The 22,811-nt window shown below is 37.0% G+C and overlaps 2 protein-coding genes across 2 annotated transcripts in view; both read right to left on the bottom strand.

Moving 5' to 3' along the window:
- The window catches only part of LOC108051346 (uncharacterized transmembrane protein DDB_G0289901), an 85,441-nt gene extending 75,246 nt beyond the window's left edge, over positions 1–10,195 (bottom strand). The window contains exon 1 of the mRNA XM_044456501.1: positions 10,100–10,195. The gene's annotated coding sequence lies outside the window, so the exon portion shown is untranslated. The remainder of the gene's footprint in view (positions 1–10,099) is intronic.
- Positions 1–10,206, bottom strand: part of LOC108051354 (protein GSKIP homolog) — a 57,838-nt gene extending 47,632 nt beyond the window's left edge. The window contains exon 1 of the mRNA XM_017133441.2: positions 10,100–10,206. The gene's annotated coding sequence lies outside the window, so the exon portion shown is untranslated. The remainder of the gene's footprint in view (positions 1–10,099) is intronic.
- Between the last annotated feature and the right edge of the window lie 12,605 nt (positions 10,207–22,811).

Below are 22,811 nucleotides of genomic sequence, written 5' to 3'. Positions count from 1 at the left end.
AAAACACAGTCGCACAAACCAGCAAAAACATTTCGCATGAGCAAGCACAAACAATTTGGACCAAGGAGGGGGGTTTGGATAGAATGCCAGGGGAGTTGGATTGAAAAAGAAACTCGACAAGAAAAAAGGAAGAAAAAATATCAAGCAAGAACAAGAGAATTATTTTTTTTGCACAGAACCCAAGAACGTGGCATGAAATACAAAACAAACAAAAGCAAAAAAATAAAAACAAAAAAAAGAAAAGAAGAAAACATCTGAGGAGTGGGGGTAAACATTAATATTAAACAAAAAGTGGATGCAACAGCAAGAGGACTGGCAAATGGGAAGCGAAATATAAACGACAAAGTTTTCACTCCGCCCCGATTTTTCTCCTCATCGCGGAGAAGTTGCTCCTTGCAGAGTTGCAAGTTTTATGGGGATCTGTGCTGAGTATGGAGCCCTTGCCTTGTCATGTCTCCTCCAATCCTCCAATCCCCCAGTACTCCACTCCTCAGAACCAGAAACACAACTCCAGTGGCGGACTTGGCTGAAAACTTTGGCCAACAAAGCAAAGCCCAGACTAAATGCAAAAAGAGTGTGAAGGGAAACATTTGTAGGACTCAACCACAAAGTTTATAACATTTTAAATACGTATTTATTTGTATATATCCCCGGCTTAAGAGATAAGTTATTTGTATATTTCGGATCAATTAATCTTTACATTTCCTTCGCTGGAAGTTTGAAGAAGCATATCTTGGTCTGTTTTTGGGCATTTGTCGAATCAATTAGGACTTTTTCGGTGAGTCCATTTCATTTAGCTATTACATTTTTTATTAATCAGGTATCAGCGCTACAATATATAATTTTTAAGATCCATCAATAAAATGAACCCGTTTATTTCTTTATTCGTAACGATTCTTTCGTATGCAAATGAACCTTTTGTGCTCTACACATTAAGCATTTGGGATTAATTAGGCATCGTAAAAACAGGAAACATTTTCAATGCCATTAAAAATGCATTAAATGCTAAACAAAAACTGTGAACAAACTGGAATCAAATAATTGGCGATTGCATGGTGATTAATTGCCGGCAAACTTTACCGCGCCACATTCTCCACTTGACCAACAAATTGTAATCCGATCCGCGTCAGAGAAAGAAATCGCTTCGGATCGAGGCAAATCCAAGACAAGTTGCTTTCGTTGTTAACTGGTTTGGTTTTTGGCTTTGTTCGAGTCGACAAAAAAAAAATAAGTTCCACGAGGCATTTGAAAAATGTGCAATTGAAACTAATTCGGTTAAGTGTTGAGCAGGGGAGAAAAAGGGGGCAGTGCATAAATTCGTGGCATGCTGTGAAACAAGTTGCAAGTTTAGCTAGTTGGGCTGCACGCACGCAGCATGCAACAAATTTCTCAGAGTTTTTATGGAGCTGCCGGGTGGTGGTGAGCAAACAGTTGCAACAGCCACGAAAAGAGACGGAAAAATTAACACCGATGGAGTCAGCTGCACAAGCGGTCGTTTTCATTAAACCTAATCTCGTTTTGCACAAAGATACACTCGAAGTCAAGTTTTTGAAGTTGGAAAATTCCCATCTTGTCAACAAAATCAGATCTTAAAATTCGCCTTCTTATAATTTTTTTTTGTCAAAAATTTTTTTTTTTTTAATTTATATTAAAAACCTAAACATGAACAAATTTTTAATTTTTTGGAAATAAATATTTTCGTTTAATTTCAAATGTAAAATTTATTGAGTATTTTCTATTGAAAATAAACAACCTTTTAACCTTTGAAGCATTGATTTTAAATATAAGTAAATGTTTTTGTTTTTTTCTTTTAATATTACATTTTACGATTTCCTATATTTTATTTCATGTATCGCCAGTGTAATTTTCGATGGCAGCTGCTGCTCCCATTTGTGGCAGCAATTTGCCGTTTCTCGTGTGGCAGTCTGTAAATTTATTAGTGCGAAATGAGATAGACAGATAGAAAATGTATTTTATTTGCTTTCACAGAATAGCAAATACAAAGTGTGGTCTGTATACAGATACAGATCACCTAGAAGATCAAAAAATGCTGATGGCCATAAACGGGTTTAATGAGAAAATATTTGTTTAACTTATTTGCAAATTGCTTTGTATTCATTTTTCGCATTTCCCTTGCTGCACTGAGCTTTGTAAACAAGAATAACTAAAAGCCAATTGCAGTTGGCAAACAAAAAACAACAAACAACAAAAAAAAAACGAGCAAACAAAATAACACAAGAGTTAAGGTGTCTGTTTTCGCAGTCTTTTTGGCATTGTTCGGTTTCGTTTTTGCGATTCGTTTTGCTTGGCTTTGCCTCAAGTGTTTCTTCTCACTTGGCAAAATGCAAAGGAAAAGAAAAATGTTGCAGCTAATTTGCTTTTCAGTTAGGCGGAGGGAAACGGGGTGGCAGCGCAGAGCGCAACAAGCAAAAAGCCATTTCGCAATTTTCAATTGTGCACGTCAAAGTGTTAAAACGGCACGCGATTTATTACACAAACGCACACGAAAACAAAAAACGGTACGTTTTAGACAAAAATAAAAGCCAATAGTTAGCAGAGATAAATATTTAATTATTACAAACTGATAACCCCATTTTTGAATTTGAATATAAATATTAATGTTTTTATTGTACAAGCTGCTCACATGTGGTTAATTACTTGTTTCACTTTTAATTCCATAGTTATGCTTTCTTTTGGGAAATATTTTACAGTGTATGCTTTTAAGCGGTTTTATTAGATGAGCCTTAATTAGACTTTTCATTGCTGTTTTGATATTCTTTTTATTGAATGCAATCAAGTGTAAAATTGACATGCCCCCAAATAAAATTAATAATTTTAAAAAGTATGTTAAAATGCCTGTGTTTAAGTCTGCATTTCGTTTTTTATTCTCCTTTTTTTTTAGCGTTTTTCTTGATTTATGCCATCTTCATTAATCTGGGAAAAACGAAGAAGGAGAGCGGGACTGACTGCTGTTTATCTTGCGATCGTTTCTTTTAGCGCTTTTAGCGCTAAGCACAAAACTGGAAGTTGGAAAAATGAAATCAAATTGCCGATCATTAATAAAGCCAAGAGTGCCAAGTGTGTGTATCCAACGGATACCGACTGTCAATGGAGCAAGTCTATGGAATTCAGCCTGTTTTCATACCTCAACCGCTGGACTTAATCAGTTAGAAGCGATCCACAGCTGCTGGTTCAGTTTGTGCCAATTGAAATGCAACTAATTTGTTAGCCCCCTCCTCCCTTTCCCAGCAGTCAAGTTCGTAATTGTTGTTGCATGCCTATAAATTATGATAATTATTTAATGCAGCCACAAAACGACAACAGAAAAAAGGCAAAAATATAAAATAAAACTTGAAAAAAATCGAAAACAGAAATCGTCTGCAGGCTGCCATATTAAGCAATTTATTGATGGAAAGAGACAGGGAGTTTATCTTATTTTTTCTCGATACCCACAATTATCACGCAAATGTCCATTATAATCATATGGATAATGACTATTATATACATCAATCCATCTATATGTGTATACACGATAATCATGCCGCACACAAAAGGCAATTTACGTAAATTACACAAAAAAATCGCAGAAAATTAAACAATTTACAAAAGACAAGCCCCCCATTAATAAACATGAAATATGGTTGCCGCAAAACTTTTGTAATGAACCGACCAAAAAAATTATCAAATAAAAAATTAAAATATATGCAGAAAAAATAAACGTGGGTACATAAAAAATTAATAAAGCAAAAATAAACTAAAAAAAAAAAACAAACAGAAATATAAATGGCATAATCTTTTTATGAACAGCAAGCTAAAGCATTCAGTCCCCGGGTTTTTTGTAGCTGGAAGTAAAGTATTGTTTGTTTTAATCTACAAGGGTATATAAGCTAACAGCAGGTTTTAAATAAGGCTAGAAAAATATATAATTATAGCGCCCTCATTGAAGGTGCTCATCTTGATTGTTATGAAAATAATTATACTTTATTTCAATTGAAATATGAAATTACTTTTTGTACACATTTTGTTTGCAATTATTTCCCGAAAGTTTGTATATAATTATAAATTTAAATATATACGTCCCATCATTCCGGACAGCTGGGTTTTTTTTTTTGGGCAATTGACAATAATGTGTATATAAATTCATAAAATTTCACAGCTCTGAAGTCCCCGAAAAGGTTGTTTTTTTCCATAACTTTTGAAATCCTGGCTAACTATCCACAAAACGAACCTCTCAATGCCTCACATTTCTATACAATTTCCCTTCTTTGTGCGGTCAAAACGGAGGAGCATTATACAAGTCGAGAGCCCTCTCCGCAGCCAACCATCCATTTCCACGATAAAGTTGCCTTCTCCTTTGGCTTGATTATTTACATTTTCCCCAAGCGGCGCGAGAGGGGCAAAAGATGAGTGGTGGCGGTGGAGGAGGTGCACACAGAAAATAAATCAACAAAAAAAAAGATACCTCGCTGTGAGTTTCATTTGCGTTGCGGGGAAGCTAAAGCCGCCAAATAAAGAATCATAAAAGATATCAAAATAAATATGAGGGAGCAGGAGCAGGGGCCGCCGGCAGAGGAAGCAGTTAAAGCTTCAGTAGCATTGGGCTCAGCAGGCGCTCTCATTGTTGTTGGTGGTTGCAAATGCTTAGCTGGTATTTAGAAAAAAAAAACCGGAGAAAAAAAAACCGAAGAAAAAACAGAGTCGAAGCCGACGCGCCAGTCAAACAAATAAACTCGCCAAAACGAGCCAGCTTGATGGACTGCGAACCTCAGAGACCCCCTTCCCCAACTCTGCTTCCCCTTGTGAGAAAAACGAGCAAAATAACACAAATCAGCCGCTAGGTAAATAAACAGAGTGAGTTTTATGGGACACACGAAAAACATCTGAAAAACCTTTGCATGACCAATAGATACATTTTTTTATTTAATGCCTTACGGCACGGATTATGGCTGGAAGATTCAACCGAAACTAAATAAGATGCTTCAGTTTTGTTGGCGCCCGAATTTTGCTATGGTTTCCAAACTAAATTTAGTTGACGCCCATTCAATTTTTTTTGCTATTTTTGGACACAAAATTGTCGGCGCGTGTGTCTGTAAAAAAAAAAATTTAACAACATATCAACTCAGATAAGACATAAACAAGTCAAAATCTACACGAGTTTTTTCCTCGCTGTTGTTATGGAAACTTTAGCTCGTTTATCAAAATGCGAGACATTTTTGTATGTGCCTTCAATTAGCACGGGTTTACAAAGCTTTTAATGGAATAAAACATTATTTTATTTATTTTAAATTAAAATTTATTCCTATTTAAAAGGTCTTACTTAAATGGAAAAGGAATTTTAAGTCTTAAATAATTAATATCCATTTACAAAGCATCTCCTTTATTTTATAAAAATATTTATGGAATAATTATGTTTCAGTTTCATAAAAAAAATTTTTTTACATCCCCAACATGACAGATGTTGTTTTTAAATAAAGAACTTCGTTTATGTCATAGCAATTAAACGAAAAGAGAAAAAAATAAAAATAATTGTCTGATAAGTTATGTCAGCAGAAATAAAGCAAACATTTTGTAATTATGAAATATTTGAATGGACATTTGAAGACCAGTGGAATTCCAGTTTATTTTGTTTACGCTGCCTGTGGCGGCTGCTTATCAGGAATTGTTTGCATTTCGTTTTATTTATTCCGTGTCATAAAAAATAAATATTAATTGAGATTATCGCAATGTGATATTGCTATATTTACACGTTATAATTAATTGTTCTTATTTATTGAATTTGTACAGCCCCCTGACGATTCTGCGCCTGTTCACAGTTTAAATTGAGTTATTCGCACGGCGAGGAATAAATACAAATATGTGCATAAAATTAAACTTGTTTAAATGACATTAAATGTGGTTTTTTATTGAGCTTTCATTTTGTTTCATTTTTGGCCTCTGCTCATCTACCAAAAAAATATGCAAATTGATATTGGCTGTGCGTGTGTGTCCATGTGTGTGTGTGTGTATAATATAATTTATCTGCATGTTCGGGCCGCCCTGTGGCTGGCAGCATAAATTAATTATCAAAAGCATTCATTTACATGGCTGACTGCGCGATCCGACACCCGCTGGCAGGCGGCACCCTGGCTCATAGATACTGTATCTCACGGATACACACTATAAATTTATATATGCAGCACCCCCGGCCCAGAGTCAATTTGAAAAACATCATCACAATCAATTTGCTTCGTTTCTCGTGATGGGAATTAAGTTTTTGTATATTTGTGTATCTCTCGGTTTTGCCTCTGCATCATCATCTGTTGTTTTTGTACTTTCTGTAGTTGTTGTAGTTGGCCCACATTATCTAGTGAACGTTGAACGCTTTCGTGCCCCTGTTGTAGTTGTTTTCCCCCCGTATTTTATTGTTGTTCTTGCCTTCCTACATGTGTTTAGCGTGTTCAGAAATTTGCTTTTTTAATGACGCTCTTGTTGATTGCCGGCTATTTGTTATTAGCCCCCGAACGACCCCCGCCGTCGGCTGCCCTTGTTTTTAGCTCATTTGAAATTTTTGTATTTGGCAAATTTAATGCATTTTATTAATAGTTCGAATTGCTTATTTATGGTTCGTTTCCCTTGATTTAGTGGTGCAAACATTTTTCGCTATTGTCGTTGATGACAGCAAATGAATTTAGATGAACACATATACAATTTATTTAAATTAGTTGCATAATAATTATGGTTTCCAGTTATCTGAGTTTGTTGGGCGGTTTTTAGTCATATTCCAAAAGTTGTCGGAGCTATAGTTTTCTAGTTTCATCGTAAGAATTTTCTTGATTTTATTAAAGTTCACGATAACAACAAGTTTCTTTTCTCTAATTATCTTCATGTTTTTTAATGAAAAAAAATATTTTACTTATCTAATCTGAATGAAATAAATCACAGAATTAACCAGTGTTTTCTATTAGTCATAAACCTTTAAAATGGTTTTAAAATTAAATAAATAACTGTATGCAGCTATTTTACTAAGTACTATTATCAACGACAGATAAAAAATCAAATTCATTAAGAACTTGAGCTCAAGCTAAAATTATCTAATCTTGACTAATTTCTAATCAAATAAATGCTTTTATGGTATTTGAGAGTGTGTTGTTTTATTTAAATTTAATAAATAGAATCAATTTCATTTGAATTCCTGAAATTAAATGATTTAAATTTGAGTATTTCCTTGACGGCTCGCTTGTCAATGCAGAGAAAACGGAATATAATCCATTTTCACATTGCTGGAATTGAAATTGAAATTGCAAACTTCGAGCTCGCTGCTAATTCGCATGGGCGGACAGATAGGCAGTTAGACAAGCGGAAAGTCAGACGGGCGGGGGCGGAAACGAACCGACTAACAAACGAACGAACAAACGTTTGTCACTGTCGGGCGTTTTATGAAAATTGAACAAATCAATTAAGTCTAATCGTGCCGTTGGGTGGGGCAACAGTAGTCGGGGGCTCTGGCATTTTGTTTGGCCCCCTGACAAATGGACAAATAAATGTCTGCACACGGGCCAATGCCAGATTGGTTTGCTTATGCTTTTGCTTTGCTTTTGCTGCTGCTTCTGGCTAAAACCGAAAGAACACAAGTAATGTACAAAGCACAGCAAAAGCAGTAACAACGACGGCACATGCTACAAATTATGAACACTGTAATTATATTCGTATAATATTTTGTCAGCCAATTGACACATTTGCCGTTGGAGGAGAGGGCGAAGAAAAGAGCCGGAGCAACGAGCAATTACGTTCGAGCTCTCAGCAAATGCGGCGACGAGACCAAAGTTGGTTAACGTGGCTGTTGGCTGCAATTGCTGGCCGCCATCTGCGGCAGTTGCGGTTACAGTGGGCCAACGCGAATATAGACGGTTATAAGCTGAGGTATAAAAAAGGAGAATTAACACAGTTTACTGAATTTTAAAATTAATTTTCACACATTAATTCAGTTTTCTGAACATAACTAATGATGACAAATTTGTTTAACATAATCCAAAATAATAGAAATAGGTTAGTGTTGTTCAGGTGTCTTACAATAGTTTCTAATATTAAATATGATTTTTATTGTTGATTTGAGAAATCTAAAGATCTTAAAAGACTTTAAAGTACTTTAGCCAAAGTTTTAAGCTTTATACATTCAAGTTCTTTTGCTCGAATCTCAACTGTATCTGGCGGGTTGGCTTGGCTATCTTGCCGACTTCGCTGGCAACTTTTACCGGCGCACAGTGTGACAAATTATTATGTATGTACGAATGGGTATGCTGGCATGTTCCTAGGTTCGTTTCCATATCTTTGTGGATGCAGTTTTACACACAAGCTCGGTTCAGTTCAGCTCGGTTCAGTTTGGCTCGCTCGCTGCTGGTGCTAATGACCGTAACTAAGTTGGCGTCACGATTGTGTGCGCCACTGGAAGCCAGCTCCCCCCGCCAACCTGCCCCTCCTCTCACACCATTTGCCACTTTCTGCGGTTTACTTTGTTGGCCCGACCATTTGTGTAAAATATTTTAATGTTATAGCCGGGCCAAGAGAGCGCTGCCTAATAGTCGCTTAATTGTATCTGCGTGTGCGTATATTTGTAGCTGTATCGTTAAGTGTATCTATGCATTTATGACTAAACAGTTGTTTAAATAAACACTTTTGGCATGTTTACTCAAAATGCGTCTGCAATGTTTACTTAATTTAAGCAAAAAACGAGCAAACGAAACGAAAACGATATCGGCTTCCCTCTCTATACGCTATATAAACTTGAATTTGAATAAACTTGAGATAAGGTGATTTAGATTTTGCTTCCGGAATTAGTTAAGAATTTAAATTTGTCAGATAAGCTAAAATAATCAATATATGCTGTCAAACGAATGTAATTTTTATGGGACTTTTGGTGAGAATTTGACGAGAGAGAGATAAAATCAATTCAGAATGAACTATCTGAATCTCTGGTCAGAACCTTTTAGAAAAGAAAAAACATTCTTTCAGACACCAAATAATTATTTTATTGTCTTTTATTTTAAAGATTTTATTTTAAAGTTTACTTTGTTTTAATGAAATAATGACTTGAAATTTCAAAGGTGTTAAATTTATTTGGTTTTTATTTTACTGTACTTAACAATTGATTAAAAATAAATTAAGAAAATCCCGAAATTCATAATTCAGTTTACTTAACTTACTGTTTTACCTACTTGACTTTTTCAGGCATTCTGGCCAAAACCCACACATACACACACGACAGTCATTTTAATAATTTGAGTAAATGCAAAACACGCCCAGTCCCTCCCATCACCACCCCCGCCCATAGCCTGTTTTGTTTATCGCTCATCGTTCGGCTGCTCGTTCGCCGTTTTCGCTATTTGCTATTCGGTTGGCTTGACGCGTCGCCGCAGGCTTCATTAAGCGAGCGTGATTCCAATTCGCATTTTCACTCCGCCTCCGATCCCCATGCCCCCCTTCCATGAAATCATCCGTTCGGCATCCCCTTGATGACCTGCGAATTCCGCTTGTCTTCCCACATTACGCTTGCAAAACGAAATTCCATTCCATTGGAGCCGCACAAAAACCCAAATTAAATCCACTTCAATAAATCTCGAAAAGGTAACATAAAAAACACACCAGGCCTGTCAATTTTCTAATCGCCCGAAATAACATCAAAAAACTCCATTTAATTACAAATCGGCTTAGATTGAAACGCCTTAATTGGCATTAACTCGAAAAAAAAATGTTTGTTTGTGTGTGTACACGAAATACTTGTGTAAAATGCGGCAGCGGTAAGTGGCAAGCGGTAATTAATCAAACTGGAAATCAATTTAGGCTCGCGTTCTGTCTCTCTCTCTCTCCCTCTTTATCTTTCTTTGTCGCCATCTCTATCTCTGCTGTGCGAACGAGAAAGAAACTGAAGTAGTATCTTTAAGATATTTAAGCTTTACAATGGGTATTGTATTGGTTTTGCTTACACATAGTAACCTTTTATATTTGTATATTATTATTATGTATTATTTAAACTGAGAAAATTGAAAAAATAAGATAAAATCAATTAACTGTTTTATTGATTAAACACTTACTGGACTTATTGAATTCATAATTAAATAATTACCTTTTTATAAATCCAAAATAGTCGTAATTTCTGCTCTGGATATGCTCGTTCCCGATTTATAGACAGCATCCAAGATGAAGATTGGGTGCGGGGGTTGGGCGGCAATGGGCGATGGGCAGGTGATGATTTCTTAGCTTGCTGGCCTGGTCGCACCCACAGTGAATGATAGACGGGGTGGGAGGAGAGCGAGAGAGCACGCGAGAGGGCGTAATAATCCACAAAAGAAACTCCCAAACTCCCAGCTCCCGAGCTAACGGTAGGTAAAATGTAAATCCGCAAAATTTTCCTAGCAGCGCAATCTCAGGAATTATTTTCCATTTATGTAAGAGCGAGAAAGAGATACAGTCAAACTTGGCTTTTCCTTCCGCTTTCCACTGCTTCTGCTGGATTTTTCTGCTGCTTCTTCTTGTTTTTCACTTCTTTGACACTTTTTGCATTTGCTTTTCTTTTCTTTTTTTTTGCGACAAATGTATGAACTTTTTTATGAGGTTAGTTGTTGTTTTTTTTCTTTATTTCTCTACAAATACACGAAAAAACGGCACTTTGAGTAAGGCGAGGGAGGGCGAGAGCGAGAGAGCGCGTGTCCAAGCTCTGTTGCCTTCTCTCCGCATGTACATATGTATTTGGCAGAACAGAAGCTGCTTCACCGCACACATACATATGTACATACATATATAGAGAGGCGGTGAACAGAGCTTGGGGCATAAAAAAATACACGGGGGAGTTGTTGCACGACAAAGCGACAGAGAGAGAGCGGGCGAAAGAGACAGAGAGAGGCTAAACGACCGACGGACTGACGCGACTTCACCTTGCACACGCGCGGAAATTGGCGAGAGCGACAAAGCGACGACGAGTTCGTCGTTTGTCGGCGTTCTTTTACCGCAATGTTTGTGCGAAACATAAAAAAAGCTTTGCACATACACAGCGGGAGTGAGCGGGAGAGTGTGAGCGAGAGGAAGGGCAACACTCACACACACACACAGTGGCTGTATAGTAATTTTATTCCGGTACTATTCGGTGTTGTTGTTATTGCCAGCAACATATTGCCAGTGCCACACTCTCATTTTGGTTCCTCTCCTTTTCCTTTCTTTTTTTTAACTACTTTTCAGTAGTATTTCTTTTTTTTTTGGTGATGATGATTACGCTGCTCTTTTAACACACACACGCACGCACAAGTCAGGCCCAAGTGGGTAATTTGTTTTATGAGTAGCGGCAAATAGCACTTGTGTATGATTGTCGCTCTTCTTCTTCTTGTTGTTACTCTTCTTTTTTGCTGTTGTGAATGACAGACAGCTACGAGTAATAATTTTTAATGCGTTTTTGGCATTTCTACGCTGCTTTGGGTTAATTGCTTGAAACGCGACGAAACACTAAAGCACGCACACAACGATACGCGAATCGCCAGAGAGCGGAGGGCAACAACACTTTTTATTGTTGTTGAATTAAATTGAATGCACATGCTTAAAACACACTAAGGAGCGACTTTGCTTACTTTTTTCCACAGATTTAAATCCTTGTTTTGTTTTTTTTCTGGCGTTGTTGGTTTTGTTAAATTACAGATAGAACCTGATCCGCTCAGTGTTTTTTTATGTTTTTGTTTGGCGACAGCGTTTTATCCGTGCTGTCCGAACGAAGCGAAGGAGCAACGCGTACAAACGCGCATAAATTGAGAGGCGAGAGTTGGCTAGCAACGCGCAGGGTTGTCAGGTCTGTGTGGTTAATGTTATATTTTTCATCAGGAGGGAATTCATGTACAGTAGGGTTGTTAAAGTAATTAAAATGTATTTTTACTGTTTGTAAGTCTTCTTTAGAGTATATTTATTCACTTAGGTTAAAAAGCCTTATTAACAATAAGACTTTATTTACTTATTTTACCCCAACTTGACAACTCTGCGGCATTTTCTACACACACATAGGCCTCGTAAAGTGCACACACAGGCATTCCCATGCACATACACAACGCTCTCTGAGCGGCATTTCTTTAATGGCGGCTTTTCGCTCTTGCTTTTGCGCTCTTTAGTGCTCCCTCTCTCACCATCTCTCTCTCTGCTGACGCCATATTGCGCAGTTATGTATGTTCATCTCTTTCCAATTTGTTTACAGTGCCGTCGTGTGGTCTCTCACTTGTCCGTCGTTGTTGTTGCTCTTGTTATTACTATGCCTCTGCAAATTGTTTTTGGGGTCCTGAGGATTGATTACTGATTGGCATGTCGTTCGCCTATAGTCAGTTTCCTTTGTTGTAGTTGTTGTTCTTCTTCTTCTGTTTCTCCTTCTTATTGTCTTTCACCTTCTCACCACACGCACACCCCACAGGCAGGCAAACACGCACACTCACACACCTCATCCTGCGGCCTTTTTTGTTGTTATTTTTGGGTGGTTGGGGGAGTAGCATATAATGACATAATGAGATTTATTAGGCGCAAAATAAAGCCATAATGTTCCATTTGACCTTTGTGTAACTTTGACAGTGGTAATTTTCGCCTTCCTGTGGCACCGGCTTATTATTTCGATGGCGGGCCATGGATATCCTGCATATATGACTGTATATACAAACATACATATTTAAAGAGATACGCAGAGCATGGACATTTTCAATTCGTCATCATCGTTTTGAAAGTTGCCTTTGGCACTCATCGAAGCAAAAGGCAAATAAATTCCACTTTGCCTAAGTTTCTTTTCAGGAGTGCCTAGGAAAGCTCTATGAAAACTATGGGTATATTTATTTAATCGAGAAAAGGAAATATTTTCTATAATTGTAGTTGTTAATAAATAAAAACGTTTAGTTTTGGTTGAAGACAAAAATTGTTGCCTATTTATGGGCATGTCAGGTAAAACTGACCATTTCAAAACAAAGTTTTTGTAGCATACTTTTTTGTACTTTAAAAGTAATTAATACAAGAGAACTTCTCTTCCATATAATATAGTACTTAAGACTTTAAATAATTGAATGTTAATATTACGATTATATATCGTACGTTAAAAGTAATATACAAACAAATTTGTAAACGGTATCATGTTTTCATTTCGAATACAGCCCTGCTTCATAATATTTTCATCCTTTTTCTAGGAGCCTTCTTTGGCGCTTCCCGCTGGCTTTTCCTCTGCCGGAAAAACTTGTTTGTGCTTTGCAACCAAATATACTTGGGCAAAGTGTTTGCTCCTTGTTTTTCCATTGGCATTCGTGCACGCTCTCTCAATTTTATTGCTGTGATTGTGATTTCTAGTTGGATTTGACTATGCACGCATACTCACATCGAAGGCATTTGGGGAATTGATATCCTTGTGCGCTTTTTGCAAGAGTTCAAATATTTTTCATTTTATTGCTGACACACAAACACAGGAACTCGGGGATGATGATGGGGGAGTATGTGGGGAAAGGACACGCACGTCCTGGGCCCAAGGGTGCTCAGGCAAACAACATTTGTCAATGCTGGCAATATTTCACTCTGGAATGGCCCGTTGCCACTGGATGCCCTTAGTTTACGGCTCAGTGCCTGGCCAAAGGACTAAAGGACCTCAAAAAGCCTCACAAATCCTGCTCGTACAGTTGCGGGCGAAAAAAGGGGACTACAAATGTGTCGTTAAGAATGCAATTACCTGTGCACTTTGAACTTATTTAAATTATTTGACGTAATTTATATTCCAGGAGTTTTCTTTAAATATATTTAAATATCTGAAATAATGTTTCCTAGATCACTTTGATTACTTAACTGCAATGTTATTGCAATAATATATTTTAGATGGTTGGTGAGCTAACAAAAATGGAAACTTAGATATCATTTTTATAATTGTGTAAGTTTTCTGTTTAGAAAAAAATTAATTAAAACAAATTTATGTAGCTTTTAGAAAAATACATTTTAAGGTACATATTTTGTCAGGCACTGTATTGTACATATGTATATGTTGCCTGTCAAAATGAAAATAATCCCCCAAGAGGCGTTGGCTTGGGTTCGTTACTGGCCAAAAATGTTGCACATCGATTGAGCCATACAAACATACATATGTATATCCATTCGCCCGCACCGAGCAAATTATGTAATTATGTGCGTTGAAAAGTGGCCAAATAAATAGAATTCGAATGGGAATGCTAATGAAGCCATTATTATTTTATGCGCTATTTAAACAAGACCGGCCGCCGAGCCCCTCGACCCGCCCCCCAAGGACACTGTATGAATAATAAAAGGGCGCCACTTCAGCTTGCGGATAAATAAATATTAATGCCAACATATTCGGGGCGAAAAACTCATCCTTGAGCCGGTCACTCGTACTTATAGAAAATGTGGAAAGCGAAATGAAAAGCGTTGCGCTCTGTGATTTTGACAGTGCCCATTCCACTTTTGCCACATTTTGTTGCAAAATATGATTTCATTGTGTTCAAATTGAATTAAATTCTTGGAGTGTGACGTGCCCACCCTCGCAAATCCCCTATCCCCCCGAAAACCCCATTCGAAAATTCGCAGCTTCCACGACTCTATCTGCATCGCTCCATCTCTGTTTTTCGGGCGCTGTCTCTTTCTGCTCGGGTATTTTCCTTTTGGTAGCTTTCTGAACGGAAGCGGATATTTTCAACGCGCCATTGTTATTTTTTGAGTGCGGGAAATTGTTCGCCCATGCTCTCCTCCGCTCCCTGCTTTCCCCCCGCATTTCCCCCCTTTATCCGGGCGAAAGCAAACGAAGCGAGGGACCGACCAAAACGTCGTCCTTTTTGCTGGCGCAACTTTCTCCCACTCTTTCACTCTCTGTAAGTCTGTCTCTTTCACTTTATCTGTGCGTGCATTGGGAGAAATTTGTAAGTCGAACGTTTAACCAAAAAACTTGGATAAAATTTATCAATATAGTTCATTGAACTTAAAAAAAATAAGTTCTGTATGGTTTGTAAAGACTTCTTTAATTAAAGCCCGGAAAAATCCTTATAATTGGAGGAATAGTGGCTATATTATTTTATTTTAATTATTTTAACAAATAAAGTTTATATTATTGTACTTATATTTATTAGTGACACTTAGTTTGGTTATTTTTTGATCACTAGTCTCAGTAAATAAAATGTTTTTGATGGGAAATCAATCTTGATATATATTTCCAGCCAATATTTTCGTTAGTAATACAATAATTGTATACGTTAACCAAGTGCAGTACTGTTTAATTTATATCTATTTCTGGCTGTCATATTTCGTTCTGTGTGGGTCTCTCATCCGGTTCATGCTTATCATTGTGTTGAGCTTCATCGTCCTTTTGCCCCGCCCCTTCGGCAACGCCGCCCCCGCTGCCACGCCTTGTCGACAGCTTTGTTTGTGTTGTAAATATAATTTTACGACTCTGCCTCTGTCAGACTCGACTCCCCGCGCTCCCCTCCCGCGCCCTGTCAGTCATTTCGTCAGTTTGCCAGTCCTTTGGGTGGGGTTTTCCACCCACCCAACCAGCAGCACACACCCACCACCCACAGCCACCCCCTTTGCCGTTTTCCTTTTCCTTTGCCTTTGCCCTTCATCAACTGTCGCTGCTTTTTGTCTGTCGCTTTTTCTCCCCCACTTAACATTTTATTAAGCGAAAATGCTTGTGCCGTAAAATGTGCGCTTACATGTTTGCCCGCCCACCAACTCCAGCCCCTTTTCCCTTTTCCCGTTGCCAGTTTCCCAGTTTCCCATTTTCCAACCCCCTCCCACCCCTCGGGCACGCACCCTTGGGCTGCTCTGCCGCAGTCATCGTCGTCATTTTCATTTCCTGTGGTCGTATTTATGCTTTTTATTTGAATTGATTTTATTTCGTTGCCTTTTCCATTTTCCATGTGGCGTGAGCCGAGCTTATCCTTGTGTTTCTCCCCTCCTCATCCCTTGTAATGGTGTGGGTGTGAGTGTGAGTGTGGGTGTTCGACGGGGTTGTAAGTGGGATTGTGTGTGTGTCGTGTAGTTAATACGTTGATTTCATTTTTATTTTTATGATCCCTTTGCCACTTTAATGTTAATTTTATGACAATGATGTTGATGATGCTCAGAACTGACGCGAACTAAGGGCTTGACACTGTCCATAAATACTTGTACTGAATGGAAACATAGAATATTGTACTGATTTGCAATATATTTATGAGATTTGTGGTTAAATATTGGGTTTTTAAAGGGTGCCTCAGAAATCTCTGGGGAATTTAAATCTCTAAAAAGGATGCAGGCTTTAATAAAAACACAGTTTGAGTGCAAACATTTGAAAGTAGGGTTTTCTAAAGAAAGTTTTTCGTTGCCACTTAAAGTTGCAATAAATTATTGCGTTTTGAATGAATAAAAAATAAAATATATCATCTCTATGTCATCTATGTTTTAATACAAGAATACATATATAAAGAAAGCTAAATAACATCTGATAACAATTAAAAACACATTCGGGAGTTAAAAGCAATTAACTTTAAGCTTTAAGCATTTTAAACAATATTTTATGCCTGGGTATACTGTTAGTTGTGATAAAAGCCAGATACATGATTAAATTTTAAGTAAAGTGCTAAACAATAAATAACAACTTAGTAAGTAGTCTATTTTGATTTTGGAGAAAAGTTAAAATGGTTAATTATGTATTTGAGCTGTTATGGAACACAAAGAAACAATGAGGCTATAAGTTCAACTCCATTTGCATTGCAGCTTAACCTTCTAAATGCCTGTATTTACGTTTGACATTTGTAGTAAATTGTGGCATTGCATTCCAATGTCGTGTCCAAGAATTACTGGAAATGGTTCTGGTCAAATTTACACATCCGAAACAATAATTTTCCCACCTCATCCCCAAGCTGGCTGAAAGTGGACACGCTAGTTGTGACTGGCCTAATTGCCGCTTCGCTTTTCACGGCCAACAGCTCGGCGGTCTTGGGGCAACACGTTAATGGCCAGGCGTACGCATAAAATCAACAATTACATGGCACAAAGCAGACCACAACTTCTGTGGCAGGCAGACGCGCCAACTTGCCAGCTTACCAACTTGCCACATCATGACAGGCTTATGGCCACCGGAGCGACGCTAATTTCGAACGGGAAGAGGGGGGAGATGGCGGATTTGGGGCAGGGAGGGGGAGCTCTTTACTTGGGAAAGGCGGTACGATGGCACCACTTAATGTAGCCAAAGCACAGACGGCTACTGATTGACCACTCAGAGATGGGAGCGTGATGCTTAGTATCGTATAAAACTGTATAAATCCATTTTAAATATTGTAAAAAAAAATTTTAAAAAGGTTTAAAAAAACAAAGAATTTTAGAAATACATTCAATATATATACCTTAAAAAGTCCTGTGCCTCTATATAAAGCTAAGAAAAATATATATAATGATTTTAGTTAATTGTTACCAATGTCTGTAACAGTATATATTCAACGTTAATCTTAAAACTTAAATTAATATAAGATAATTTTTTATTGTCATCTAATAAAGGACTTTTTAAATTAATTAACTAGCTAAAGAAAGTCAAACTTTCTATAGCTCCCAAATCACTTATGTTAAACCAACGAAAGAATATACACGGTTTTAAAAAAATGTTAAGACTATTTTAAAATATTTAAAGTGTTCCAAAACCCGAAGACTTAAAAAATTTATTCATACAAATAACCGTTTATTATATAAGTGGATGGTTTTATGTTAAATTAATTGAACCGAAAGAGGATGAAAAGAGTGACAAAAGACTATTTGAGTGAGAATTTCAAATAAACCCTTCTTGAACGGAAACCTTTCCACTTTTCTTTTCCTATGCTGATTTCAAATCTCCATCATAATAGATATGCCATAAAATACAAACCACCCCATTCGTGAGCAGCTGTTTGAAGCACCCCCATTTTAAGTGCCCCACCCAATCGACCACAGGGAAATGGAGTCTCAGTGGGTCCAGGCCAAACTATCAAAGTTAACGTCAACTTGAGCTGAAAACTTTTAGCCAGTTTTGCATTGTTTTATAATCAACTTGCACATAATTTATATGCATAAAAGTTGGCTAAAACCCAACCCAACTGTCGGTTTGTCTGATAAAAGGCAACCACAATGAGCAAAGGTTAACCAAGACACACAGTAGCGGCAAGAACACACACACTCATTCACATCCACATCCACCCACGCATTGTGTTGTAAAACTAATCTCAACAAATTATCTTTCTAGCATTCAGACTTCGTGCAGTGCCTACTTTTGGGGATGGGAGAAAGTCACAGAAAATTACATACAACTTTTGCGGAGGAGAAAGTTTTCGGTGCAGAAAGTTGATGCGATTATGATTTTCAATTTTCAGCAGTCAACGCCGAGAAGCGAGAATGGACATCATAAAGTCCTGCCAACGGGGAAGTGGAAATGTGGAAATGGGGGGGAAAATGTGGAAAATGGTGGAAATGTGGAAATGCCAGCCGAACAAACACAACCACAGGGCAGATGAAAGAGAGCTACAGAAAATGTGATAGATGGATAATGTCCTGGCGGGTGAGCTTTATGCGGAAGGGAGCCCGTGCTTGCGGCGCTCGACAATAAATTGAGTTTTGTCAGCCCAAGTCCATGGACCACGTCCAAGCCGAAAAGCGGCAGCTGTTCCACCTCCAAAACTCCCAAACAGTAGCTGCAAATCCCCAGCTCAGTTATAACATTTATCGTTGTGCAAACTGCCAGCAGCAGCCGTAGTAGAAGTTGTGCGGTACAAAGGATAAGGAGGCAGACAATGTCAGTGGAAAGTCCACCCGTGTGGATACACGTTGAAAAGTTCAGTAACTATAATCGTTGAAGTATGTACTTCAAATTACACATGTTTTTGAGATGTAATCCCGGTAAAATGAATCATAAGTATGTCCAAGATATGCAGATTTAGTGAGGAACAAAAAATTGGTCCACTAAAAAATAAGTTGTCGTCGATCGAAACTATGTGAAATTCTTAAAAATATGTTTGGTGGTATGGTAAAATTATAATTATTATTTAGGTCGGAGCAATAAATAAGTTTTAAAAAATATATTGTGAAAACTTCCAATAACCTACAATTTTTTGTTTATTTCCAAATGTATGACTCTCTTATCAGAGCTCAAAAAACATTAAAAATATTTTTTCAGTGTCTGTATTTTTTTAGTGCTCAAATAAAAGGCGATTATTCACAGTGGTTGAGAAAGAGGAAGGATTGAAGTGGGCAACTCGTAATGAAAAAAGAACTACACTGTGGGTATAAAACAAAATCTAAAACAGCATTTCCCATTACAAAAAGAACTTTTAAGATCTTTATTATAGATGTATTAATATTATAAATTGATTAAAAAATTAAAACTCACAAAATTTTTTTTCGATTTTGCACTTTTGTTATACGTTTTTTTTTGTAGCTTTTTATTTCTTCAACGAAAGCAACTTGTTAATTCCACTGTGCGTCCAGACCTTTTGTGTGTCTATTCCGGTTTCAGGAATCGAAATAAAAAAACATTTTGTTCACATATTTGGTTTGATTTATACAAAAATTGCACGCTTTATGTGGCTTTTTTTATAGCCCCTCCCCCTCTCTTGGCCAAAAAGAAATCACTTCTCGTGCGGCTCGTTTATTTTTCATTCCTGTTCAAATTATATTGTTGGCCAACAACAGCATTGGCTGATGGCCGTTGGCATCCTCGTTGATTTCAGCCCTGTTTTGTTTGACTGACAGCGACACCAGCAACATACCAGCAGACCCGTCCCCAGGTCCCCAAAATCCGACCCAAGGGAACCCATCGGGCCATCAACATTAACGCGCTCCGTTGCCGCTCACCCATAATCCTTTCAATTTTTAAATCATTTTTTATTTCAACCCATCTCGCTGGCCTTTTTTGCGACCCTTTTATAAAGTCCGTGCCTCGACCCTTGCCGCAAATATTTATGAAATGAATACGCTCGCATTCCCGGCGCTCCTCTGATTGATGCCCACTGATGATTTGCGATGGGGGAGAGGGGAGGGGAAAAAGGGTTTGATGAGAAGGGTTTGGTGGACGCGCCATCCCAAATCACTTTGGAGCTCACCCAATCGACCGGCATCGTCTAACGACAATGACATGTTTATCCGGGCGGCATTCCAAGCCGATCATTTACACCTTTGCATCCCCATTCGCAATTCCATCAATTACAGCATTTAATCAACTCGTTAAGCCAGCTCGACCGAGCCCAAGCCAGAATGCGCCACCTGTCGATAACCAATGGAGGAGCAGGGCACTGAGCGAAATAATTACTTTTTATTTGAGGTACTAATAATGGTTGTTTTAAGTTGTTATGCAAATGTAATTTTAAGACATTCTTTTCAGAACAGGCAAATAATTAATTTTGTCTCAAAATGTAGCAAAATATTTCTTGCAATAAAGAAAACATTACTTAAAAAATGACTGTGCTCATATATAAAGTTATGTTAGACCATTTTAAATAACTTTTTTAGGCTATTTTGTTTTTGCTTGTTATTTTTTAAAGGCTAAGAAATGGTTTTGTTTTAATGCGTTTCAAAAGGTTGGAAGAGAAAAGTTAAATATAAAATTATACTGCTGTATTTTTAGTCTAGTTAACTTTACTACCTGGGTATCAGTAAATTATTAAATGATTAAATATAAAAAAACATTCTAGCAAAGAACAAAAAAAAGGTACAATTTATGCCTTTATTTAAATATAATATTATGTCTCAAAGGTTTACCTATACACAAAGTATTAATCATGCAATTATTGATTAGCAAAGACGCACTTAAGGGGGTCTTCTAGTCTAGAAATTTGAGAAAATCGAAAAATTTTTTTTTTCATAATTCGATAGTTTGGATATTCAAAAATATCTTCCTAAAAGGATTTTTCAAAACTCAAATTATTTTCATAGCTATAGCCGTTTTAGTGACGTGGCAACTAGACCGGTTGAGGGAACGACTGGAACTTTAAACGCGTTTTTCTCGAAACTACTTTTTTTGATGCGGTCGCCACTCTAACTCAAGTTCTAATCAGTCGATTTACTTGAAATTTGGCATGAATATTCTTTATTTATCGCTATCGCATGAACCAACAAAAAAAAAAATTTTAAATTTATAATATTTTTAAAAATTCGACAAAGTGGAAAAATTAGTGAAAAAAATCGACTTTTTTTCTTTGAGTAGCCGCCATTTCATGAAAAAAAAAGATATTTTTTTTTGGTGGTTCATGCCATAGCGACATTCGTACTCATTAAGAATCTATCATTGTTTTAGTTTTCAGATAACTACAAGCATAGATATCATGGCGACGCGGACACGTCCTCTTTTTTTTCCCCTCTTCTTCAAGAAGGAATAACTCAATGAAAACTAATTTTTTTTTTTTGAAATTTATTTTTTGTACTCCTTTAAGTTTAATAAACAAGTGATAAAAAAACGGATAGTAAAAATATATATTGCTTTTTTTTTTATTAATTGTTAAAAAAAGGTCGAAATTCGAGCCTCTAGACTAGAAGACCCCCTTAAACTTTAAATTACAACTGTATTATGTAGTTGTTCCTAAAAATAACAATATAATTTCAAAGTTTTCTTGAAAATAACTTAAAGCTATTAAAATTTTTTTATCAGTTCAATATTATATATATTGCATAAAATTAATATTAAAATATGTTTTCTATTTTTACTGATATTAGCAATACAATTTGGAAAAACTTTTAAGACATTGAATTTAAACTACAAAAGTCGGATTATAAACATTTTTTGCGCACTGTAAACGGAGTATGGGATTCTGGGGCGTTGTCCGAGTCGGTGAGGTAATTACGAAAATGAAATCAGTCCGAGGTAAGCTGCATAATGCAGGCGCCCGAGGGCGAAGGACTTGCAAAATTGAATGACCAGTTGAAGGGGCGTGTGGGGGTGGTGGTTGTGGTGGTGGTGGTGGTGTTCTCGATGGTTGTGGAGATTGTGGTTGGCTGCCCGGGGGGCGTGGCAGGGCAATTGTTTTCTGGCCCCATCGGTTGCCATAAAGGCCACATGTCCTGGGCCCCGAATGCGACAGGAAAAGTAGCAGGGAAATTCTGTGTTTGCCAATATTTGATTGCATATTCGGTGCTCTGCCAATTTTCCCAAGGGGAGGCAGTTTGGAGTGCGTAATTATGTTGCAATGACAGTTGAAAGGATATATGAGTGCATGGCACTCGGAAAAGGACCACAGTGAAAATCATATAATTGCTGCAAAAATATTGTTTCATAATATTTCACTGCTCAGAAAAGTCAGTGTTGTGTGTTTCCTATTTGTGTTTCCTATTTTAAATATAATTTTTTTAATTCATTCATTTTTACAAGCTTTAAACAATTACTTAGCATTTTTAAGTCTTTATAAAATATATCTTCTGCAAATTAATAATAATAATTTCACAATTTTTCAATATATTTAATGCCTTAAGTTTTATTGTATTACTTATCCGTTCTACGGTCATTTTACACATTTTCTGAGCACTATAATTAATTTTACGTGTTGAAGAATTTAAGATGGAAAACGAGAAAATGAAAATGTACTGCAAGCCACTTTCACTGGGTGTGGGCAAATAATCACGATTAAAATGGAAAAATACAAAATGCAGACGGAAAATTGTATGTGCAACTGAGCGTATGCGCAATGTGCCGACGGCAAACGAAACGAAATGAATTTAATTATGAAAAATGGAGACCTTTTCGGTTAAGCACTTGAATGAAAATTCAATTAATCTCTTGATACCTCACAAACGAAATTAATCAAAGTTCTTGGACAAAACTTTTTTTTTCCGACAGACATAAAAAAGGGAGAGGT

The sequence above is a fragment of the Drosophila rhopaloa genome, unplaced genomic scaffold (assembly GCF_018152115.1).
Source record: "Drosophila rhopaloa isolate 14029-0021.01 unplaced genomic scaffold, ASM1815211v1 contig_115, whole genome shotgun sequence".
NCBI lineage: Eukaryota > Metazoa > Arthropoda > Insecta > Diptera > Drosophilidae > Drosophila > Drosophila rhopaloa.
This window is presented reverse-complemented; position numbering and strand designations above follow the sequence as displayed.